The sequence below is a fragment of the Etheostoma cragini genome, chromosome 19, assembly GCF_013103735.1.
Source record: "Etheostoma cragini isolate CJK2018 chromosome 19, CSU_Ecrag_1.0, whole genome shotgun sequence".
Classification (NCBI taxonomy): domain Eukaryota; kingdom Metazoa; phylum Chordata; class Actinopteri; order Perciformes; family Percidae; genus Etheostoma; species Etheostoma cragini.
The window spans coordinates 16,673,517-16,700,128 of NC_048425.1; the positions used below are offsets into that span (position 1 = coordinate 16,673,517).

The window sequence follows — 26,612 nt, forward strand, 5'->3', positions numbered from 1 at the left end:
TTGGAAAAAGGCTGCAATGAAACAAAGAGTGAAAAATTTAAAGGGGTCTGAATACTTTCCGTACCCACTGTAGATAAAATAAACATGGCAGCATCAGAGAAAGAAATCACAAATGTACTGAATCAAGTGTTTGGAACTTCTGGGGAATTTTTAACAAGGAGGGGACAACTGAGATGGATATAAGACATGGGATTTGCAGGAGTGTCGTATGCAAATAAAATACTCCGGGAATACCACCAACACGAGGGCTCATCTCACACGCCAACATCCAGAGTTAGCTTCAGCCGAGGATGGTAAAGCTAATGCTAAACCAGCTCCGCCGAAAAACCAACCAACACTGGACACACTTAGCTTGACAAATCTACCTCCAAATTCAGAGTTAGCTTCAGCCGAGGATGGTAAAGCTAATGCTAAACCAGCTCCGCCGAAACACCAACCAACACTGGACACACTTAGCTTGACAAAGCTACCTTGAACTTCAGAGTAAGCGAAGAAAACAACTCAAGCCATTCCCTACTTCATGTGCAAAGACCTGCGTCCATACAACGTTGTGGAAAATCTGGGATTTTGTCACTTGCTAAAAACACTGGAACCAAGATACGTCACTACGTAATAGTCCTATGTGACTATTACAGCTTATTCTCTCACAGACTGGCAACTGCTGTCTCACGTTCTCCAAACTAGAGCAGTACATTAAAGTCACACCGGGGCAAACATTGCTCACCTTCTGCAAAATGCAGCACGAGAATGGGGGATTGCAGACTAAAACCTGGTGGTTGTCACTGACAACGCTTTTAATATGGCCGTTGCTGTTCTGTTAGCGGGACACCTCCCCGTCAAGTTTGCGCACACAAAATGTTTAACTTTTGTTAGTACTAAGGTTGGCAGCAAACAGTAGCACATTATGTTTTCTTAAAGAGTACATGTTGCATTTTATTTAATTTCAACATTTTATTTGAATGTAAGCTAACATGTTTTATTTTAAATTGAACAGTTATTGCCTTTCTAAATCCCTAGGGGCTGAAGGACTGAAGTTGCATTGTAAAAATACACCTGTAGTAGCACAGCAGTGCATACCGGTTGGTATTACAGTCTAGTCCACCTTAATTAAATGCAAACAGTTCAGTTTGCCAGGTGTACACAACATTTATAACATATTCATGAAAGTGTTGGTTAGTTAGTCAGCTTGTCAGTCACATTTTACAACAATAAAAATTCATGTGAGATGTACAAACAGATGTTGACAATGTTTTCCTTTGGGGACTAAATAAGGAAGTTGGTAATAAATTGCAATATATCGCAGAATATTGCAATATGTTTTAAATCACAATAATATCGTATCGTGACCCAAGATTCCCACCCCTACTGATTACCTGATGCCTTCCACCTGTTCCCCAGCCCTTGTGCCACCTCCCTCTTGTTGTCTCAGTGTATTAAGTCTTTGTGTTCCCCTTGACCTTGGTCAGATTGTTTTGTTTGTGTGCTTGTGTTCAGTGTATTTGCTCCTGTTTTTTTTAAATACCCTTTTCTCTGTGGACTTCATAAATCTTTGCTACAAACTTTCTCCTGTCTGCCTGCCAGTGCCTCTGCATTTGGGTCCTCACTTCCTTTCAACCCTCAGAGCCACTTCAAGTCAACTTTATTTGTCAATTCTGCAATATGTGCCAGACGTACAGAGCAATAAAAAATTTGTTTCTCTCTGACCCACGGTGCAATATGCACATTTTGTAATAGAGCAATGCTGTCTTATCTGGATGTATGAGTAGGCATAATGAATATTAAAGAATGTGGTTGTTATAAGCCTGTAACATTTAAAGATCCAATGACAAGGTGCTCTTTTGATGCTTTTATATAGACCTAATACCGTATCTGACTCATTCACAAAATTCAGCCTTGGTGCGGAATTACAGCAACTGGAGCCAGTCCCACAATGAGCTTTGCTTAGTTTGTGCCATTTCTGAGTCTGTATCTTTTGAGAAGGAGAGAGGGGGGAGGCTAGGGGTGTGGCCTAGACCAACTGCCACTTTGCTGATTTGAAACCCATTATGTCTCTCTCTCATGGGTGGGCCAAATGCTCTGGGCGGGCAACGCAGAGAAAGGGGAGGTAACCTTGCCCCTTACGACCTCATAACCTCATAAGCAAGATTTTAGATCGGCCCATCTGACCTTTAATTTTCTCAAAGACAGAGCAGGACACCCAGGGCTCGGTTTACACCTATCGTCATTTCTAGCTAGTGGGGGACCATAGGCAGGCTGGGGGAACTGGTAGGTACTGGTAGGTGGTAGGTAGCATGTCTAGATGGACATAACCAAAAGTTACTAAAAGAATTTTGCTACATTTAACTATGCAATTGCACTACTTGTGAAATTTACAACCAAACTAATTTTCCTAAGCACAAAACACATACTTTAGCATGTCTTGGCCAAATTAATAGGTACCAGAGCCAAACTTGGTATTATTGGTCGAAATCCCATTCCTATGCTCTCTACCAAATTTGGCAAAAATTGCTATAAACACGAAACTTGTGATGCTCATTCAGCATGCCGCTCTGAGGCTTTGATACCAAATTTGGCAATGATCAGCCATTATGGGGAGCTATAGTCAACGTAGACCAGTTTTGGCTCTTCAATGTTATTGGGATATTTGCTACGGAAATGGACAAATGTATTTGCTACGGCTCTCAGCTCTCAATATTTTACGACGTTTGCCTCATTACTGGGTCCCGCTGTTGCGCACTCCCCGGGTAGATGTCTTCAGTGAAGTCAGACTATCAACAAAATGTCACTGGATTAAGTTCATCTTCAACTTGATTCACAATGGAAACAACAGAACTGAACCCCAGTCTCCTCTGAGGCGTCAGCTTGTACAGAACAGTCCACTCACACTCACACCTCTCTAGGGCAAGGCGAGAAGTGGTATGTTTGGTTGAAATGGAGAATAAGGAAGGCAAACATGGGCAACACGTTGTCCTGCAAGGTGTTAAGTACAGTAAGGTGAGAGGTTTGAGAGCATTTTTCTCCACCTTGCCTACAGCACAAATCCATTAGCTGAAGGTGTCCTTATGCATTATACACATTATCCCTGGTGGCACATGTACTACAGTGAGTGGAGTGGAGGTGACTGGCAAACACACTTGATAAATTTCCCATCTTGGCTCAAGCTCAAAGAAAAGACTGGTGGAAAACACACAGGCACACAAAGACATATGAATCCTTTCACCTAAACCCCCTCACAAGCATTAAAGGGGAACTATTTTATTGCATTTTTAAGGTCATACTTTTTCTGTGTTTTGTACTGGGACATGTTTACATGCTTTAATGTTCCAAAAACACTTTATCTTTCTCATACTGTCAATGGCTGCTGCACCTGTATTCACCCTCTGTTCCAAGACGGCCTGCTGGAGCTTTTCTTTAAACCCCCTCCCAAAAAAGCCTAGTCTGCTCTGATTGGCCAGCGTGTTTCTTGGAATAACTGCTGCGTTCTTGTTTTGTTTTACTAAAGCAGCTAAAGCTACTGCAGCAGAGCATATAGAAGGACTTTCTACTGAGAATTATCACCAATAAATGCTTTTAAACCAAATACTACACAACTGGTCAAGTCCAGCAGCAATGTGACCCAAAATTGGGGAGGAATGAACAGTATTGGCCGCCAAGATTACAGCTTTTAGGCATTAACATGCAGCTACTTAATAGTTGAAGTATGCTAACGTTAGATTGTAATATAATGAAGCAGCACTTTTTACTTCAAAAATCACAGATATGGGCTTCTGAACCAAACACTACCAAATCAGACATGTTTCAGCAGTAATGCGACTCGAAATTGGGGAGAATTTAACCACATTAGCAACCAAGATAAGATATTTTACTGCCATCAGCATGTAGCTACTATAGTTAGCGGTTGACACTTATAGAGTGTGGCAGCAGTTTCTAAAGTCAAAAATCAGAGATAAAGGCTTTTAAGCCAAATACGACATTGCCGGAATTTTTCCAGGAGTAATGTGACCCACAATTAGGGAGAATTTAACAACACTGGCAGCCAAGATGACATCTTTTACTGCTGTAAGCATGTAGCTACATGCGACAATGTTAACAGCGCAGAAGCTTAAAAAAAAAACTTAGACACCCCCTTGTGATGACAACGCTACTATTTCAATGATGATATGAATGATGCAATCCCAGATCTAACAATTTTAATGTTTTAATGTTTTCTTTTTCTTTCTTATCAGGATGTTGTGATCACTAATCACAAATGTTTAAAAAAAAAAAATATATATATATATATATATATATTAGAGCTGGGCAGCAATTAATCGCACCATTTCCCTGATTATTGGCGATTAATCGCCAAATGAAATAATGAATTAAAAAGTAGTGTATATAGTGCAATTTTATTTTAAATGTTCTGCTATATGAACAAAAGTGCTGTAATATCTGTTCTGCAAAAACTTACCAGCATTTGTTTATAAAGTAGCAGTTAAATAAAATATTTAGTGTACATCTCAATTTAAACAATGTATTTATCATGTCCAGAGATGAATTCTATCTAGTTAGAATGTCTTGCATAAGCAACTCCTTTTTATGTTCAAGTTCTTCTGTTGTTGCTCTAACTCTGCATTAAGGCATGAAATAATGAAACAGAAATACAGCTGTTTAGTCAAATAACAGACAACATAAAAACAATCACAATAACCTGGAGGTTTTAGCAGTGTACCAGTTGTAGTCTATTAGCCATAACATGCTATTCAGCTTTGCCCAGTGAGCCGGGTAAGTCAGGTTCAATGGATAATGATTTTGTTACAAACTGTATGCCAACATTGTTCAACGCAATTGGGTATATCTGTGGAAACACGTCATTCTTTTAATTTACGAAAGTATCAACTGATTTTGATCAACGGAACAAAACAAAAATTCACTGAAGCGCAAGTCCTTCTTGCCACAGTGTTCAGGGAACTTCCTAAGTCAGATTCAGACCATGCCAAAGCAATAACTAGTTGGTGCGTATAAGCGACAAGACTTGGCAGAGAATAATGAATTAAAGTAATTCACATGCACATTTTAGTCAGTCAGTTGTGTATAAACGAGCTCAAGCCTGCAGTTCAGGAATTATTAACAGATCAAGGTCTTATGATTGATCATTACATTCACATCCCAGACATTTGTTGTATATATTTTTGTTATTGCAATGTGCCAGTATTTATGTATCTGCCCCCTTTGCACTATTTCCATTAAGTTACCTTAATAAAACACTAGATATGTGATATTTACAGTAAAAAAAAACTTTATACTACTTTTTATACTTTTTAATACCCTAATTACACACTAAATTCCTAAATCATGCTGTAATTGGAACTGTATGTCATGTTATATTAGACCCAAAAAATACTTTATTCAGACACTAGTTAGGACAAAATTCTACTTGTCAAAGTAGTCAATTTTTACTTGCCCCTATACAAATAGTTTTTCATGAGTTTTAGTATTAGTTATCAAATAACGAAACAACTCAAGTAAGCTGTTACAGTCCTAGGATTACTTTTCCCTGTTTAGGTAATTTAGGGGGAGTCTTCCCATGTTTTATTCCTTTTGTCCGGGGTCTCTAGTGTCTTTGTTTCTCTTTGTTTGCTAATTTTGGAAATATTTCTGCATTATTTAATAACGGTTATTGGTTAATTGTTAACCTTGTGTCTGGCATCATTTTTTATTGTGCATCCTCCAGTCCCTTTTGAGCCTTGGTTTGTTTCTGTAACTGGGGGCCGTAACAAGCATGTTATTCTTGTTTTTAGCTGTTTACGTATATTGAGATAACAAAAACACTGGGTAAAATTCCTTGTTTGTATGCACACTTACTAAGCCAATGAAACAGATTCTGATTCTGATAAGGACTTGCACAGGATACACTATCTGTCTTTTTTGCCTTCATCCACTACTCTGCAGCTTTCTTTGGACAGTTAAGTAACCCTAAAAACCTTTTGGAAACCTAAAGAACATTTCTGGAGTTTACTCTCCATATTCTGAGACAAATCAGAACAAACTTTTACATTGCAAATTGTGACACAAGAAACTTTTGTAATTCAATTCACAACAACTTTTTTCTTCACTCTCCCTCCTGATCTTTACAGTTTCTCTGTCAGCTTGATATTCTGTTCACATAGGCTGTCTCCTACCTTTCTCCCTCACTCTCCCTCTCATCGTTAGATCTCTCTATTATCATCGCTTCTTCTATCTCCTCCTGCTTCCTCCAAGTCTCCCTCTGTATCCCCTCTCTGTCTGTCCATGATAGACAGCAGGTCTAAGCTCTCCATTAGATGCAGAGACGAACAAACCTCAGGAAACCTCTCTCTTTTTTAATTACATTCCTCTGTCAAGTAAAAAAGAGAAAATGAGGGTGACAGGGAGGAGAGGAACCTGAGTAATTATTTTTGACTTAATTACATGACGTAAGAAAAAAACTGTACCTCCTTTCCTACAGCTGTGAGTGTGTGGGAGTGAGTGAGAGAGAGACTGACTCATTACATAGGAATACACCTGAAAGACTTTCCTCTGTTACAGATGGCTTCCATTTAAGAGTCAACTGCCACCATACACACCACGGTCATACTAACTCTGGCACTGGGTGTATTCTTTTCCATGACAACTCTCTTCTGGAATGCGCCAACTTACAACAAATTAATGTAATTAAACAACTTAATGTTGCATTTACACACACTTGTCAGAGCGTAGAAAAGCACAGCACTCACGTCGGTGTATTCGGCTTATTTTCTATAACCAGTATGTAGCATGAAAGCATGGTGGGTGGAATTAGCAACCTAGCTAATTAACCATCATGTAATGTGTAGTGTGCCACGCTATCCGGCAGAGGCGCTATCAAGTTGATTACATGTTGAGTGACTTCCAACATACTGTAAAATAAGCAGACAGTAAACAAGCACGGCTACACATTACATGCAGGGGCCTGTTGCACGAAACCCTGATAAGGGATTAAGCTTGGGTATTCAAGTTATCCTGGATGAATTTAGCTTTGACTCGGTTGCATGAAATCAGATTGAATTAAACCCAGCAATGTCACCATGGAGATTTATTCTTTGCGGCTGGCCTTGTCATGAGCAGGCTAACAGCCGGGCTAAGATTAATTCTGGAGTCTCATGTGTTAAATCAGCTGCCGCTCTGATCCAAAATAAACTTGTTTAACAGTTATTACGTTGTCTTTTGAATGTGTTCTGCTTTATTTTTGTTAACATGCATTATTTGACACTATTTGTCAATGAGTTTGATTAAAACCCCTACTATTGCAGTTGTTTAGATGGTTAGAAATGGTTTCACCGGCACCCAGATGCGAAGCGGCAATTGGGAGAGTTGGGACTTTTCCCGGGGGGACAGTAGTGTGTCGTGGCTGCCTGGCGTGCGACCGCTGCCCGGTGGCGGCTGCCCGGTGCCTGGTGGCCGCTGCCTACCGGCAGACCTTTCCATCGCGCCACTGTCCACTCTCTCTGTAAAAGTAGAGATGAGCAGCGCAGCGTCCGTGGTCTCTACAGCTTCAGGTTTTTACAGGAAGCTTGGGAGATTAAGTGGGACAAGCCGCAATGAGCGGATCACACTAGGTCAAGCTGCGCTTTTCACTTATCCTAGATATCTTTATCTAGGGGCAACAGGCCCCTGGGGCAACAGGCCCCTGGTCTCCGTCTCTGTCATTTTTATACACTCATATAGACAGCATAAGATATCTTACATGGTGTCAGAAATAAAAAATGGAGCAGCTAAAGCCGCCGAACAGTTTGTGCCTGGAGGGAAACCTGCCGGAAAATTGGCGTTCATGGATCCAAAAGTTCGAGTTGTACCTCATAGCTAGCGGAATCCGAAAAAAAACAGAAAAGGTTAAGTGTGCAAGCTTTCTACATGTGGCTGAGACATGTGGCTGAGAGGTGTTTAATACCACTGACTTTTACGATGATATGGATGATTTAGACATACTGAAAGTATTGTGAGCCAAGAAGGGACATAATGTATTTGAGACAAGTGTCCGAGGAAAAGGTGAGTCAATTGAAGCATATGTGACTGACCTGAAAAATAAAGCAAAGGACTGCGAATTTGGGCAGCTCAAAGCTTTGCTAATGTGAGACTGCAGTTATTCACCCACCCAGAAAGGTGCCTTTAGCACTGAAAGATTGATTGATTGATTTTAATAGACCATTTCATCATAAGTTTTGATACAGCTTTGCACCATACTTTAAAAAACAAAGTCATGAATAACACAATAAAGCCCTGGTGCTAATTTCCATTGTTGTCCTTATGACAACAAATATGAACTAGAAAGGATGGAGAAACTCGGTGTGGGAGAAAAACAAACCTAACCTACTGACTGGGTTAACAGCATGGTCACTGTAGGAACCCTCATAATGCAGGAAGGACAACCCGTGGCATACGGCTCAAGGTTTCTTACTGGCACACACAAAAGATATGCACAAAAGAATTACAATGTCCAATGGATTCCACATGCTTGAAATTTTGTTTGTCTACATAACTCACTCACAGGGAAGGCAAAGGTTTGCTACACTGGTGACTTTAGTGAAGAAGGAAGATTTTCCAGTTCTGTTGTTTCTCTGTCATCTCCGACAATGGCAGTATCCGAAAAAGTCAGGCTGCAAGCTACCGGTAAGCTTATGTTACCATGTGTCTACCATGTGATGCATGCTACCAACTGTGAATTCCTGCTGTGTTTGTGTTTTTTTTTTTTATTCTTCAGACATGTGCAAGTAGGTGGCGGGTGTCGAGAATAAATAAAAATACTGGGGGAATGGCCGAACCTGCTTTTGATTTTGATTGTCAAAATTAAAAGCTCCAATAATTGTGCCCTTTGTATCATGCTACATGTTTTCAAACAGAGACACAATTAAAGTAAACACATGAAATGATATTTTTTTCAACGCTGTATTCCTTTATATTTTTGGTCACATGGGGACAGTAGGACAGGCTGAAAATACCCTTAGAGTTGTAAGCAAACAATTCTCTATTTACACTTAAACCTGGCACAGAAAAACATTAGCATTATTTAGAATCATGTTTGTGGTCACCTGCTGAATATAAGTCCAGTATTCAGTCTATTTTTGGATGTCTGTCCGGAAAAAAAACTATCTGCCTTTTCAGCTTTTAGCAATAGCTAATCGCCTGGGGCGTCAAATGTGTTGGGGGTGCGTGTTGCCCTTAGGTCTACTTCCCATTATTGGTAGAATTAGAATGACAAGCAGAATAAAACATGTTTATTAAACCACCCGTTTAGTTGTCAACCTGATTATCTGAATCAATTGATGATAATTGTCTATCATTTCCTAATTCAGGGAAAACAATCAATCTAAGTTTGACATTCTCGTGACGTTTCCAGTCAGGACTTCTGAGATCTACAGTATCAGCAGAGCAATCACGTAATGCACACAGTGTGGTGCAGATAGATTATTTTCTAAAATATTGTGACTTTATTTTTGCAATAGACCATTGTATTGTCATTTTATTTTTCTTAACATATCACAACTCCTCCAAATCTCAGAACACAGATGAGATATTTCTTGAGTGTGCACAAGGTTTGGAACCTGAGCTGAAATCATGCTCAAACACATCTGAAATATTACAGTCCAGGGGTTTCTTAATACATTAAAACAAATGTATAAATTATTCAGGTGAATAATTGTCATTTGCACATTTAAGGAGGTTACTTCCCCAAAAACAACGAAAAGATGGAGTAAATGATGCCTAGGCTACATGTGTGCAGACTTAGATATAATTAGAAAAGTCCAACTATAGGAGAATTAATAGATGAAAGCAATACAGCAACACGAAATTCAATCTTGCCTAGGGCAACCAATGGGCTAGAACCAGCCCTGATGTTTGCCATCTAGACTGTGTAGACTGTGTCTGTCTGCTGTTTAGTGTTCAGATGGTAGTGTCCAGTGGTTTATAATGGCTTTTTTTTGCTAAAAGACAAAACTTTTCAAATTACACATAGTCAGACAATTAATTAATTATACTGTATATAAAAATATTGATTAATACAGCTTTACATTTGTGAATGCTGCTTTAGAGATATTGTATCTGATTAATGCCAGTGGTACATAGCCAAAGAAAGAAAAACAACTGAGACAGCAAAGAGTAAAAAAGGGGGAAATAGCAACTTGCAGTAGAAGGACCTCCATGTGGTCCCTGACTGACATTATGCTGCCAAGACCCTCTCGGTCAGCTCTGCCTAGCAAAACTTAGTTCCCACTTATTTTACCCTCAGTGACAGGGAGCACTGCTCTGACTGGCTTACATTTCTCTGCTGCTGGACACTCACACAAGAGGAACCCAGCAAGATGAAAGCAGGCTCACACACAGATGCAGTAAATCCCAAAACATTTAGTTTCAGAACTGCCTACTGCATATTACAACATGTACAACAATCAATAATTATGAAAAGAAATATTGAATCTAATTCAATATTTTGTTTTTAAGTCTTCTACATTTTTTTAAATTTACAAGTCTCTCAAAGAGAGAACTATATTTCTCTATCTCCACTGTAGCTCAGGTGGTAGTGCAATCCCTGGCCCTGCAGTCCCTGGGCAAGACAGTAAACCATAAATTGCTCCTGATCTACGCCAACTGTGTCTCTGTGTCTAAATGAGTCTGCATGTTAATTTGATGAACAGGTGACACTTTATTTGGTTGCCTCGGCCAACAGGGTATGAATGTGTGAGTGAATGATGAATGGTGCCTGTCCTATGTATGTTGTTAAGACGCTATATAAATATTGCTCCCTTGCATCATTATTCTTATACGTGTTGTGATGTAAATGTTGATATAGTTTTTTTTTAGAACTTTCAATTTAAATATTTAAATCATTTTACATAACATTTACTGACATACAGTTTATATTTAAGAAGCAAAAACAGATGGCAGTAAAGTCAGATATTTTAATAAGTTAAAGAACAATATATGATATTATATTAGCGTCTACTTGAAGCTTTTTATACTTGTCTCTCTGTCTAACACACACACACACACACAGTTTTGCATTGGCTAAATCCCTGAAAGAGGATTGTTTTGCAGAACTTCTTTCTCAAGCTCCCTTTCTGCAGTTCAGGAAAAGTGAGTTTTGCCAACCTGATCTCAGAGAATTCTGTGAAATGAACACAGCTCTTTAACTCAAAATCTATGGTAGTTTCATGGAATTGAATTTTTTTTTGTGATGGGCCCAAGGACAAATTCCATGAAATCAAAAACAGCCCCTTGGGTTAACATTTATGGTTTGGTGACACACAGGAAGAACGAGAAGTTTGGGTTTAGAAAAAAGTAGAACACAACTTTAGGAATAATTACACACAGGACACAATCCCCAGTCTCTCGGATGAAAGTCCTGTGTTTGACCCATCCACCACCTCAACCAATATCCTTATGCGAATCTTTGGGATTTCATACTACTCGCTACCAACGTCATCTTCTCATTGACTTTACATTGGCATTGTTTTCCGTGGTGGCCACACAAACTTTTTACACATTCCGTGACACCACCACGTGATGGGGTGTTAACAGTTTGGGCTCATTTCACGGAATTCTGTGAGACGAGGCTGGTTTGGCAATGTCGTGCAACCTTATCTACAGACACAACCAATGACAACGAGTCAGAATGATGGTTGTTGATGCCAAACTGTGTGTCCTTAATGTGTTCCCCAAACAGAAAAACATCCTCCGCTCCAATCTCCTCCCAGAAAATGTCTGTGACTGTCGACATCTTAGGAGCTTGGCGGATTACCCTCTCGGCAGGTCTCACCACCTTATTATAATAATAATAATATTAATAATAATAATAATAATAATATAATCTGGGATAGCTCCAGTACCGCAGGAAATTCTGCCAGATGCATGTCTTTTTGCCAATGTCCGCTTCCTTCCACTTTCTTTGTGTTGGAATTTTAAACTCCGGCGGATTTATGGATTTATGGATAACAGCTCCACAGATCTCAGCCGGGTAAATTCAGACAGCTAGCTAGACTATCTGTCCAATCAGAGTTTTCTCTTGCAAGACTAAAACAACTTTTGAACGCACATGTTCCACCAAATGATGCAAATACAAAAATAAAAGCTACCGCGCTGATTTACTAGGTTTTTGGGAGGGGAGAGGGAGGTACAGTATTTCATTTTGTATGATGTTAAAAAAAAATTCTAAGTAAAAGGTAACAGTTTGGAATTATTTTTAAAAGTGAAATTAATCTTTTGTTATTACAGAGGAAAAGTACAGAAAAGGTACAGTTGGGTACTGGCACTGAATTTCAGGCATCGGTATTGATAGCAGTACTACTAGTAGTAGTAGTAAATTTTAACAGTAATCCTAGTCAGAAGGCTGTCCAGCTTGAAGTGGACTTTTTCCGGCAGAGCGACAATGTTAAACACATCCTGGTGCGTGCTGATGAGGCACTCTTTAATCAGCATGCTCACATTACTGTGCTCTACACTATACAGCTTCTCTGGAATAGTAAAGCAAATCAGGGCAATTTTCTAGCACTGAAAGCAAGCCTTCTGGACTTTGATAGATTGAGAGTTGTACAGGCAGCTGCAATAGTAAAACAAAACATAGGGAGAGATGTCACATTACAAATGGCCGTTTTTCTGGACCGGGTGCCTGGGTCTGTTTCCCGACGGTTCAGTAAACTGCCGTTAGCGTCCTTAGCACCGGAGTTAAGCGCTGACTGGGCTGGCTGCTAGCTGGGAGGGGGCTGACTGTTAAGGTGACCAGATTTCTCAGACAAAATCCGGGGACATTTTCAGCTCAGAAGCGTATTTACCTCCAAAACAAGTAATGTTTTTACTTTTGTAAAACTTAAAACTGGGACACTAAACCTAGAGCTGTTCTCATTAGCAGCTGAGCCCCCAAAGGTCTGATCCTAGACCCACCCCTGCTGCTACCTACTACTCCACTCCACTACACCTCAGAGGGGAATGTTTCAAGATAGAAAGTCCTAATATTTCAAGATAAAAAATCCTAATATTTCAAGATAAAAATCCTAATATTTCAAGATAAAAATCCTAATACTTCAAGATAGAAAGTCCTAATAGTCCTAATATTTCAAGAAAGAAAGTCCTTATAGTCCTAATATTTCAAGATAGAAAGTCTTAATATTTCAAGATAGAAAGTATCAATATTTCATAATGTTGTAATGTTTACTGAACTACTGACAGCTTTTGCTTTATTGCTCAAGGCTTGTTTCTGCAACAGCCGCTTGAGAATCAGATACAATAAAAACTATTGAGGACATATTTTCTTTGACATTGATGCAGTACGAGATCGCTCCAGTCGGCAGAAACAAGCTACAATGGAAGGATAATTATAATAATATTATTATATAATAATAGGATAATTGTCCAGCTTGTATTTAAGTTCATAAGAGTGCTTGTTTTGCTACTGACAGACTCAGATTAATATTCCAAGTGTCTGATAACATTATAGAAAGGATTTCTAGGGAGGTCGACCATTCTGTTAAAGAATAAGATCCTTTTTAAAACATAAAAGTCCGCAACGTTGCGTTCGCCAAACCTACCAGACTCCACGTAAATAATCAGTGGTTTTAGCATCGTAAAATACGGCTTCTAAAACAGTAAAAACCAGGACATTTCCGGGGACCGATCCAGCCGGGGACAGGTCGCAAAAATCGGGGACATTCCCAGATTTTTCCCCCGACCAGCAATCGACTAGCTTTTTCTCCGTACTCAGTGAGTTTTCCGGGTCTGCAGTAGTAAGTATTCAGCCTGGTTGGTGGTTAGAAGATTGAGCTTAGACTGTAAAGCTATCCGTTCTTTATAGAATTCTGGGGAAGAGCTTTCAGAGTATTTGCGGGCTAAATTAAAAACTGAAAATGTCACAACTTGAATTTGTTTGCGGCATTTCTTATTGTCATGTGATACATAGGAGATAATTTGTCCTCTTAAGTACACTTTTAAGGTTTCCCAAAGTAGAGAATATGATATACCTTCTTTTTTGTTTACTTCAAGAAAAGTATCTATATTAGTAGCCACATGTTCACAAAATTTCTCATTCGAAAGGAGCAGGGAATTAAGTCTCCAGAAGAATACCTCTCTAACGTTCAAAGTGAAAGAAAGGTCTAAGATGAGTGGTACATAATCTGAAATGATGATGGCCAAGTATTTAACAGATATCACTGCGGGGATGAATGAACTATCTATATTAAAGTAATCTATCCTTGAGAAAGAATGGTGGACATGAGAAAAGAAATAATTGTTTGGAGTTTGAATTTGAAACCTCCAAGGGTCTACACAGCCATTTTGTCTCATAAAGTCTGAAAAAACCCTTGGCATTGGAGAAGGTGAAACAGATTTAGGGCTAGATTTATCGAGCAATGGGTCAATTGTACAATTAAGATTTCCTGCAAGGATCAATCTATGTGTATGTAAATTAGGGGGGGTTGACAGAAGCTTATTGGCAAATTCAGTGTCGTCCAGGTAGGAGCATAGACATTCACCAAAAGAACGGGTATTTGGAATAGCAGGCCAGAAACAATGACATATCGACCATTGGGGTCTGCAATTATGGTGTTTGGTGAGAACTGAATTTGTTTATTAATCAAAATTGCTACCCCTCGAGATCTGTTATTAAATTTGGAATGGAAAATATTATTAATCCATTCTTTACAGAGTCTGGTGTGATCTTCTAACCTTAAATGTGTCTCCTGCAAAAACAAAACATCAGTATTCAATCGTTTAAGATGGGAAAAAATCCCAGAACGTTTCACAGGACCATTCATCCCCTTACAATTCCAGGACACAAACCTAACTGCAGCTCCTCCTACTGGGCCCGTCCCACCTGTTTTACTTATCATAGGAGATATCCAAAATATGTAAGTTTAGCCTGAACCACTTTACAGAAGTGCATTTATGGTCTCAAGTGATGTCAACACACGCTGTGTGCTGTTGTGTAGAGGTAAAATAAAATAGTAACAATAATGAAAATAAAGTTTAACATAGCTGTGTGCATCCTTAGAAGATAAGGGGTTGCCAAAAATAAATTGTTCCCCAGTTCTGAGGACACTTTGGAATAAAAAAACTAAAAACAGCGTGTGTCTTGGCCGTGAGACACACGCATTTGAGTGGTTTCACACGCTCACACGCCGATTTCTCACGCTGACGTGTCAACCCAATCAGTCAAATTTCTGAAAGATGAGTTTATCTATAGATCTACCTGTGAGCCACTCGTGATCGACTAGTTGTGCTTTCAGAGACTGTGATGGGGTTCAAGAGCGCTCCCTGTCTGTGGAATTTTCATATTTTCGAAAACTGAGAACATTTTTTTCCCGATCCATCCCAGGTGCATTTCCCCGGCTTCAGGTATGTGCTCTGAGTATCAAACACCCGTCTGTTGCTTTGTGACCCCTCTCTCTGTAAAGATAGTTGTGAGCAGCACGGCTGGTGAGTGTAGCAACTTCAGTTCATTTTAGTGGACTCACTCTGCTGGGGGCTGTGACGCGTTGAATCCGTGCATAGACCTACGATGAAGACACCGAGACCCAAATGGGCCTCTGTGTCTGTCAGACGGTCTGAGTGAGCTACTACTGTATCAGCGGCGCAAAAACATGCACAGCAGACTATATTACAACTCTCCAAATCTCGGGCAACAGAGATGGGGGGAGTTATTTTTTGAATGTGCACAAAGTTGTAAACATGAGAAGAAATCTGATGAAACACATTTGAGCCATGGGCTACTATACTATATATACACGATACTGCAACGTTGGGCCACTATTGTGCTTCTCTAACCTTGGTGCATCTCTAAATGTAACTGTAAATAATTCATTCAATGTTTTATAAAATGAACAAATAGTCTTTTTTCCCCCCAGAAGGTAAATACAGTAAGTGGGGCACAGAGGCTGACGGTTAAAGGATTAGAATTTATGTAAATAAGTGGTTCTCATTCTTTAGAATTTCAGTGGTCTTAGTTGATCCCTCAACATTAATTTAACTTTGGGTCCCTGGTCCCTACACAAGGGACCCCTGGACCTGTTCACCACAGACCCAAATCTTCTCAGCTGTTGCTGACATATGCTACTGTCTCTGTAAAGTGGCTCATTATGTTTGGCACATTGTCTGGGTCAGTTCTTATATCATAAGAAGTTAACAATGTAAGTAATGTAAATGCTGAATGCCCTAATATCTGTTGATACTACAACAATGCAAAGGCTCTCAACCCTACAGTTTTGCACATATCATGCAAGACTTGATTTCTCCATTTTTTTTGCACAAAATTCTCCAGAAATTGCCATTTAATGGTTTATTTTTTTATTTTTTTTCCTGGGGGAAATGATTGCCTGAACTACATTTCATTGAAATCCATTCAATAGTTGTACGTCATCGGACAGGAAACGTCATCAAAATCAATAAGATTTATCGTCTGGAAACCACCAATGTCCGTACCAAATTATGTGGAAATCAATCTAATACTGAGATATTTTAGTGTGGACCAAAGTAGTGGATCAACTGACCAACTGACTTGCCAATGTCATGCCTCTAGCAGGAATAATAAAGTATGCCAAAAGGTCTATTTCTTTAAATGACATAGCTCTTATACAGTTGTCCCATAACAATTGCATTTTCTTGTTACTTTAGTTTGTTAAATAAACCCTTTTTTGTGAATAAATAATCTAGTGACAATAGACAATTTCTGTAGACCAGAGAAGAGTCAAGAAGACAGCTTAATGATTATCTTACATTTGTGGCACTGATAAACTAAAAAAAAACAAAAGACTAATTGCCTTTTAGCATGTATATTAAAGCAATAATGCCTTCATTATTAGGCATGTCAAGATATTGCATACCCCAATTGACAATAAAGCTGTCATGAGCAATTATTTTATATTATTGAAGTCTGTAACATTCAAGCCATTGCCAAATGAGTTGATACAAACTAATCATGTATGTTTAAAATGTTTCAGTCAGTGATTGTGCTGCTGTTGAAAGACCTACACATTCAGCAGGAGTACTAAAAACCAAAAAAGAAAGCAACCAATGGAAAAGACAAACTTTGATAACGACTTGTGTGGCTCTTCCTAATTGGTGAGTGCTAAAAAAAGAAAATTAACTGAGATCAAACACTTTAACAGGTTAGTAATGGGGTTTGTAACGTATTAGGAGTAGGAATTATTGGTATTTAATTTAACCGACCATTGTCATTACTTAGAATGTCTCATGCAGGAGGTTATAGCTTTAAATATTTAAAAGGAAGGTACCTTGGATAGAAAAGGAAAATCATGTCAGTGTGAGTTTCAAGTTAAATGGCATGTGAAATTACACTACGCCTTGGTATATAACATATACATGTATATTTTTAAGTTGTGACATTTTCAACTGCATATGACTGTCTACATCCACCAAGTGAGAAGGGGTCAGATTTACCAGCACCGTGTTAAATACTGTGGCGGGTGCTGTCGCCTTGTTGCTTCAAGACTCTTTTCAGACTGACAGCCCAGCCACAAAAGGGATGTGGATTTTGCACGGGGCATGTGTCTTTGCTGCTTTGGTGATGCATTGCAGTTTTGTTTCGTCAAGCGCCATACCACACCAGGAGCGTCTCAGAAGCAGAGTGTCTTGCCTGCCCAACTCACAGATTTTATTGTCTCTACAATTACAATCACGTGTTGAATAAGCTAGTAGTATCTACCTTCCACTCCAAGCACTCCTGCAATCAAACTCCATGCTTTCTTTTTCTGAAGTTGTCTTTATACAAAGGATCTGTCATGTCTTATTAGGTTTTTCCATCTCCAAGATAAATCTTTTGAGTTCATGGTGTTGTAGAGGAGAAGATATGCTTGGTGCTCTGGCTGTTTTCCCTTCCTGGGCAAAATAGGGGCCAAGTCTATTTGCTGATGAAGCCCATGAGATGTAGATCTTGTGTGTAATTTCTATGTTGAGTTCATATTGCAACATTTGTACTTACATTACATTGCAGTGTGCTTTCACAATCTGTACTGTAACATACTCAAATGATATTGCAGCACAACACACTGTTGCAGTATACCAGACACTTTACATACTGTATGTTTTGTAATTTCATGTTATGTTGCAATTACATTTCTGTTTAATTAGTATCCCTAGCTCCAAAAGTGACATTAGCACTAGTAGCTCTGTTGCATCTGCCCAGCTACAAAATACTGTGAGTGGGCTTCCTGGCATGCTGCTGCTGTTGGCAAGAAAGCTGTGTTGATATTAATCCTTATTGAACATGATGTCAGATCTCTGCTTGTTAGCATGCTAAATTGACAGCATACCGGCAAGTGCTAAACTCCAATAACAATCTTTTAATAAATAATAAAGCAACTTACCCTAATAAGGACACAAAAACATATGCTAAAAATATTGGTTATCAAATTAGAGTTACAGACAACAAACACCCCTTTCATTTGCACAAAGGTACAGTTACACAAATAAGGTCCTATCTCTTTTTAAAATGTAATGTAATTTTTCTGTGCAGGCAGAAGGATGATGAATAGTTGTTTTGAGTCCTGTTTGTACTGCTGATTTAGAAGAGGGTACAGAGTCCAGCCTTGTTAAAGTTTCATGCCTGGCAAAGCAAACTGCCGTTATAACAATTTGTACCACAGTACAAAAACAGAAAAAGTCTGATTTGAATGCAAATGACTGCTATCGTTTGTAGTCATGTTTGTTCATTGTCAATAAAGGTTGCAGAAAGAGAGTTTGTTTCTGAGTGGATGGGAATGGAAGACACATGGGTGGAGACAGAAAACAGTGACAGAGAGAGGATTTGAGGTAAAACTGACCTTTGCTCTCCAAAGTATAAACTTGCATTGTTTGCAGAGAGCACTGGAACAGACTTTTACAAGATGCTTTTCAACGCCATCTGTTTTTATTGACCCTTCATCCTTGAGTTTGATAACACCACCACATCTCATCTCTAGCCCTCTTTGCTCTTTCTCTATTTCTCCTCCTCTCTGGCAGATGAAATAATTACATTTTTGACATTGTTCCTAACATTTCACTGCGCATAGGGGCTCTATTGCCAAGGGACGTCATTTACGAGGCTATGCAGAACACACTCAACAGGTTGATGCATCCTTTGCAATATCAGGGGATTTTAATCACATCACCTCCCACCTAACCAGTTTTCCATGGTTAGTTTACACTCCCACAAGGGAAAATCAGATCGTGTTGGGGATTAGGAAGATGCAGATTCAATTATTATCAGTTTATGAAAGATGTGTTATCAATATTAATAAAATTATGAATGTGTATGAATACCTTTTCCAAATTGACAAACAATCAAAACGGGGCACCACCATAGCATCAGGGACCAATACCTGAACTGTGAACTGTATGTGTCTCATAGGTGTTGTCTTTGAAATGCAGATCTTAATGATTTTGATTAATTTATCTAATGTTTATAAAGTGAACAGGAAGGGTGAAATTTGAGCACTGACCTGTTCAACGAGCTGTTACTACAACATATACACAAATAATCACTAACAACTGCTCTGTGTGTGTGTGTGTGTGTGTGTGCGCGAGCGAGCGAGAGAGAGAGAGAGAGAGAGAGAGAGAGAGAGAGAGAGAGAGAGAGAAAGAGAGAGAGAGAGAGAGAGAGAGAGAGAGAGAGAGAGAGAGAGAGAGAAAGAAAGAGGGGGAGGTGACTGAATCAATTGGATAGCTAAGCCACCTTTTGTCAAACACACAAACATTCAATACAGACTAGTCTATACACAGTCTGTTTTATGATGTGTAGAATGAGTAAAATGAGTCCTTTATCTCATTCTTATGAGCTACAGAAATTGAAATACACTGCCAAGACAATACGCCAGACGTACACAAAAGTGGTAGTAGCAGATTTAGGGGTCTACTCACAAGGTCAAATGAAACCAGGTCGGCTGGAATCCTATCAAGGCTCAAGTTTGTTGACAGGAAAGATTCCTTCTCTACCCATGTTTTGCATTAAATCTATAGCTACTAGCACATGGGTCATGTCTTCTGTGACACCTCAGTCTAAGGCACAAAGATGTTTTTTGAGGACCAGAATGGAAACTAACAGTAAATATGGTTGCTATCCAATCCATTTCCTGCCAGGTATTTTTTTAAGTGCCTTAACCCTTTTTCCAAACAGTTTCCAATGATGGCTTCCCAGATGGTTCTTCTGTGTAACAAATCATCTAGCCCAACAGATTATACTGCAATTTTGGTCCCTTATTTTCAATTAAATGCATACACTACATACTCTACACATTACAGAGTTTAAAAAAAAAAAATAGTGGCAACATTTTTTTTCTCTTTTATGTTTCAATAAGTAAGGGTCTCTCAATCAAACATAAAAAAAGACAAAATTTAAAGAGGTCGTGGAGTAGTTCGGGATTATGGTAGTTGTCATCATTGTTAAACAACCACCACTGCCAATGAAAATCTATCTGACGTGACTCAGAATCACGTTGGTGGACATTTTAATATATTCAAGTTTTATCCATGTAACTTTAATCATGTTTATTCAGTGTGTCACGTCATTCTAATGAAATAGTTGCAAGTACACTTAGCTAACATAATGTGCTAATACACCAGTAGAGAAGTTGACTATCCATTCAGCTACTGTAACAAATTTCACGTAGCAAATTTAATCAGGGGGAAGCCCAGCGTTGTTATCAAAACAATCATGAAAAAAACACTGAGCATGTTGAACATTTTTCCAATGGTAAATCATTACAGTACACACAATTAGATGCTATTTGTGGTGGTACCTTCAGTTAATGGTTGTAGCATCTCAAATTCACCAAGCTCACACCCCAGTACCTGCCGGATCAGGAACTGTCTGTTTGCAGCCATTATACACTTTAGGGCACTGGGGTTTGCGTTGAGTAATTTCAGTTACTACAGCTGCTAACTAAAGATATCTGGATCCGCCAGTCACGCTCTTCTTAGTGAAGTAGTCTCCTAGACTGGGAATGAGACAAAGGGATTGTTGGCTGTGCTAACTAGCTAATTATTGTCTGTGGCTGTCAATGTAGATATTGTGGCAGGCTGCCACTAAAAAAATCAATGTATGGGAAACACTGTTACACATCAGCTTGGTGGCTGGCTTGAGCCACTTGACAGAGTAGCACATCATAGTAAGCTGGATCGATGAAAATATATCAATAAATAAGTTCCCTACATGATTACCATGTTACAAAATAGCATGAAATTACTCTTTCTAAGAATACCTCTGTGATATGATTTTTCTGACCTATCATCTGGTGTTTCCCAAAGGTAGAGCAACTAGAGAGGCTAAAGGCAGTGTTTTCCTTGGGCTTTCAGAGCGCTTAGTTGTAAACGACATCATACACTATTTGAGTATAAGTGAAGTTATTGCCAAATTATTTACATAATGCTTAATGGTTGTTAAACATTAAAAATCAGCCTACCTTAAGTTAGTGAGCCTGTGCTGAAGTTTTAGCTAGCTCCAGGGCCAACCCATGGGCTCCACTTTAACCTGCAGCTACTAGCAAGGCACACCGACAGCGTTCACAGCTATAATGTTACAGATAACTACCTCCCTTTCTCTATCTTCCACACACCTGCTATTGAATGAGCTGCAGTTGCCGCTTTGTGTACGCTAAAATGCAGCATGTGTGCTCTCCGCAGTGTTTTTACAGTCATACGCTCAGGCGATGCCTCCAAGCTGTATATTGACAGGGAGAACCCTTAAAGAGCACACTTTTGGCAGCTTACAAAAAATGTAACAGACTTATCTTAAAATTACAGATTTTTCTGGGTTTAAATATTGTGATCAGTGAACCGACTGGTAGGGAGAGAAGGCAGGGGGCAGGGGCACCCATGTTGGAAAAAAATTGCTTCAAAATTGCCCTCTTGGCTCCTATGGTAGACAAACTTGAATACATCTACACAAGTGCGTTCTACAGCCATCCAATGTGCCAAAAAACCCTCATCAAGTGCCCTCTTGAGGACCATTCCAGCAGAAAAAACAAGATGCAGTTCCATGTAGGAGCTGCAGATCAAATATGTTTTCTTTGATCTGTAGAGAATTTCTACAACAACAGTAGTAGTGGTACTATTTCGCAGCTGCTCCGTGCGGAGCTTAGTTCCGGCCACGACGATTGTAATTTGTTTTAGGAAATGCCAATAAACCAGAGCACGTTTTTCTCCCATCCCGGAATGCTATGTGGACTAGTCAGACCCTCCTCTGCTCTGCAAGTGCATGGTCTGGCAAAGCGAGAATAACCTCCATGTGACAGTTCTGTAGAACTTAAGACTCAATAACTCAAACTTTCTTCTAATGGAAAAAAATATTAAGTTGCCAGTAAACACGTTGGTAATGTAGGAGACAGTAGACAGATGAGGCAACCTGGGAAAAACTTTGGTAAAGCTGGTGGCCACTAAGCATTGAGGAAGGTACATGTTGTATAACAACATAACAACATTATAAGACTTATACCCTTGGACCTATCATATTGACTTACTATAATCCTACCTCTAGGGTTTGTACTATTGTTAAGGAACTTTAAATTAACTTTCTGTTAATGTCTTTTGGTAATTATATTTTTCACACTCTCTGCCTTGGGGGGTGGGTCTGTCTTTTCGGTTTAAAACTGTTGATGTAGTGCTGATATTGGGCTACACCAAAACAGAGTCCATGGCAATTACATAACGTGTAACCCGATTTCCTCGGAGAGAGAAGGACACACATATGCAATCACAGTCACACAGCCCATCACATCCACAAGCCTGTGAGCATCACAAAATAAACCATAATAGATTGTGTACAATATTTCTCTGGGCTCAGGTTTTTAATACTTAAAAAAAACTGCTACTCTAGTTGACTTGGCTGAGATAGAGAGAAGATAGATGATCCTGTGTGTGCAGCAGAGCACATCCAGGCGTGGGCTGACACAGTGTGAAGCCTCCAGCACTCACCTACAGTAAACAGTTATTACTGAATTACTGGGAATCAATGGCAACAAGTGGGCCCTGGCTTATGTATGGGAGAGAAACCTGCGGGGGTGCATCTACCTGCATGCATTAGCTCTATAGCGATTTATAGTCGTAATTAGCGGGCTATTTGTTCAGATTCTAACATGATGTCAGCTGGTGTCTTGTGTTCAGAAGTCTAGTATTCTGTTTTTTCCCTTCTGTAGGAAGAATTCAAAGGTTACAAGAAAATATTGTCCATTTCTTTAAACCAATCACAATCCAATCTTGGGCGCTGCTAAGTACTGTTCTAGTGCTGTTGGCTCTGCAAAATAGTCTTGGGAAAGAAACTTAGCAGCTCCAGTAGGGGACCCCAAACTTCCCTTTCCCGAGCCACATCAACCAGCTCCGACTGGGGGATCCCGAGGCGTTCCCAGGCCAGGTTGGAGATATAATCTCTCCACCTAGTCCAATTATGTTTTGCAATTGTCTAATTGCAAAATATAAATTTACTTAAAAACTTGCCATTTTCAGCGTGCAACTCGCTAGCTCTAAGTTTGCTGTTGTTTCCCAAAGCGAAGGGATTTCGAGAAAGGCAACACACAGAGAGGGAAAGCAGACGGCGTACTAGAAATGTACTTCCGTTGATTTAGACTAACCAACCTTTTTTGAGTTGTGTCCATATTCCAGTACCACGTCTTGAATTAGTCACTGCAACCTAACATGTTTTTTGCATCACTAAGTGGTGAATCTGCATGCCTTGACTTTTGCAACTGTGGAGCTTTAAAGGTACAATATGTAACATTTCTGCATTAAAAAGTCTACAAACAACTATATGGTACATATTTTGTTGCGTTGTCTACTTACACTATCCTAAATGTTTCCAACAATGTGTACATTGTAAATCTGTTATTTAATTTTAAAACGTTTTTCAAATTATTTCCATCTTCTGTTAATGTTTGTAATAAGAAAAGTTTATTATTTTTTGGATTTCACAAATTTCAGTATGACTCCTTATGCCATAAATCTCAGCATGCGCAACTCATAATTGCACTTGACTTACATCGGGTAGTGACAGCGTCATGAAACCTTTGACCCCTTTGAACACAGGCACCCAGACAATACGCTCAAGAGTAATCGTAAATACGGCTAGATTTCTGCCACACAGCATACTTTTGTCATTGATTACATGATACTTACAACACAGTAATACAGCAGAGATCATATTTATTGATACATTTCAATATTGACTGATCCAGGTTAACGTGCTATGTTGACAAGTAACATTAGCTCATGCTAATGCTCGGTGGGGAACGTTAACATTCTAAGGTTACAATTTTGTTCAACATGTTCATTAAGTTGTTTTAAGAATAACAGTTTTAATCAAGGTAAAGTTAACGTTTAACAGCACTGGGCTAACCCACGATTACGTTAGCCAGCTTACATTAGCGTTAACGTAAGCTGTATAGATAGAAGACAAATTTAATGCTAATTTAGCGAGATACCCCACCCTTTTTTCCTGCCTCTCTCCCCGCCGTGGCAGCCCTGGAGACATGACACATCCACAGTTAGCCGCTACACAACGCCACAAAACAAAGTTCTGAAAAGTCTGTGTTTACATCCATTGTTTTTCTGCCTAGCGGCAGAAAGTTACATATTTTGTTTAAACAAGCAGAGCAGAACTTTGGGTGGCTCATTTAGTGTTGCATGAACGCTTGGTGGAATTAGAAAGCTATGTCAATAGCTGAATAGCCAGCTAGAAATACTTCAGAAATCAGCTAACTACCTGCTAATGATATCAGATTTGTGTAGTATAGAGCAGCAGGTGGAAAACTTGTGAATTCAGAAAATGCATTTAAAAAATTTCAGCTTTTATGAAGTAAACAAAGTTGAGAATGCTATTAACTTAAGCAACGGATTAATAATGCAAAGACGCTACTGCAAATAAGCCCTTATACCCATGGCTTTTTGTGCTGTATATGTAATATCATTCAGTTTAAAAATAGATTAAAGAAAACAATACTTAGACCGAAACATTGTAATGTAAAGGTATTGTTGTATATTGTCAGTTTTTCCAAGACCTGGAAAAATGTATGCTGTATTTGCCTATCTATTTGTTTAATAATAATATGATATAGGGAAGTAGTGGCAGGCCCTAATATGCTGTATGCTTTAGCCTGCTCCTTCTCTAACTTATCCTTATTTATTTTTATTTTTATTTTTTTCTGTCTTTGGTAAATTCTTAGTTTGTGTTTTGATTTTGTGGTTTTAACTTGGTTTAAACTGTGGTTTGCTCGATATGAGCAAGTACTGAGCAACCTACATGAGAAAGCTAGCTAACTAGCAAGCTGACTTGCTGCTTAATTAGAAAAAAGGTAAGAACTTAATGTTTTATTCACTACAATTATAATTATAACTAATAATAAAGACACGTATCACAGCCTAAGAAAGTTGATTGCTATTGCCAAAAGAGTGATTGTTCTACTCTACTTATGTAACTAGGGTAGGATTAAGATAATGAGTGGGGGGGGTCATCTCTATGTTTCTTCAGCCCAATGTTCCTTTCCATTTCCCAATGAAATCTGCCCAATCAAAATGATGCCCCATATTCCATATTACAGTTCCCATATTTTCATTTTGACACATGAATGTTCCTTCCCATCCAGAGCGCATTGGTTTTAATCACCTTTGATCTTTAACACTTAAGACCAAAGTAACATTATAAACAAAAACTGTGTTCCACCAGATTTCAATTAGTATGCACATTATAAATATGAGCCCCTATTCTCGCTGTTGGTTTCAACCGGAAACATGAACAACAAACAAAACACAGATAAAAAATTACCAGTTTTTCAGTGATTTTTTTTTTAATGATTTATTTCGTACTCTTCTCCCCTCCTTTCTTTTTTTCTTTTCTCTTTCCTCCTTTTCTTTTTTCTTCTTTCTTCTTTCTCCCTTCCCCTTTTATTAGTTAGTGGCAGAGGAAGGGCAAATGCTGCTATTGTTTTGTAACTCCAAAGTTGGAAGGGTTGAGGCTGGTTTGATTGTTTTTCTTTATTCTATATGCACCCCTGCACCTGTTGTTTTTACCTAATTGATAATAAATTAAACATCAAGTCTTTTTTTCTTCTATCTCCCCTCCCTCCCTCTCTTTTTCTCCTCATCTTTCCTTGCTATTTTTCTTCTCTCACCTCCCTCCCTCCTAAATTCTCTTTGTTTTCCTTCATCTCTTCTATCTACTCTCCTCCCCTTGTTTTTTTCTTCTATTTCTCCTCTCCTCTTTTCTCCTCCCTTCCTCTCACCTGACCTTGCTTTTTAGTCTTCTATCTCTACTCAAATTTTTTTTTCATGTCCTCTCGTCTTACTCTTCCCAGTCTTACTACCCCATTGGGATCAATAAAGGGATATGAAATGTGTGATTAGGCTGATGATAATTAAAAGACAAACTCATCATCAAACATTATGTCGGACTGGCCTTCCATCCCAGCAGACCGCCTGACTCCATCCATCTGGTGTTGGTTTAAACAAGTCAAAGACAGAGAGGGGAGCTCTCTCTTACCCTGGAAGTCAGCGAACCGCTACTCTACTTTAAGTCTCTTTTCTGTTTTAGATTCTTTTTGTAATTAGTAATTTATTGAGTTTTGAACATCACAGTCAACAATACAGTCTGCCTTAACTTATATCCCAAAATG

At 39.0% G+C, this 26,612-nt stretch overlaps 1 protein-coding gene and 2 long non-coding RNA genes across 7 annotated transcripts in view; all 3 read right to left on the reverse strand.

The window, feature by feature from the left end:
• Positions 1-22,642, reverse strand: part of LOC117962105 — a 23,665-nt gene extending 1,023 nt beyond the window's left edge. Inside the window, exons 1-2 of the long non-coding RNA XR_004660570.1 lie at positions 22,631-22,642; positions 4,122-4,126 (exon numbers count right to left, since the gene is read on the reverse strand). This is a non-coding gene — a long non-coding RNA (uncharacterized LOC117962105). The remainder of the gene's footprint in view (positions 1-4,121; positions 4,127-22,630) is intronic.
• Positions 1-26,612, reverse strand: part of sorcs2 (sortilin-related VPS10 domain containing receptor 2) — a 356,230-nt gene that overhangs the window by 112,469 nt on the left and 217,149 nt on the right. The window lies entirely within an intron of this gene.
• Positions 23,071-26,612, reverse strand: part of LOC117962106 — an 18,493-nt gene continuing 14,951 nt past the window's right edge. Inside the window, exon 3 of the long non-coding RNA XR_004660571.1 lies at positions 23,071-23,082. This is a non-coding gene — a long non-coding RNA (uncharacterized LOC117962106). The remainder of the gene's footprint in view (positions 23,083-26,612) is intronic.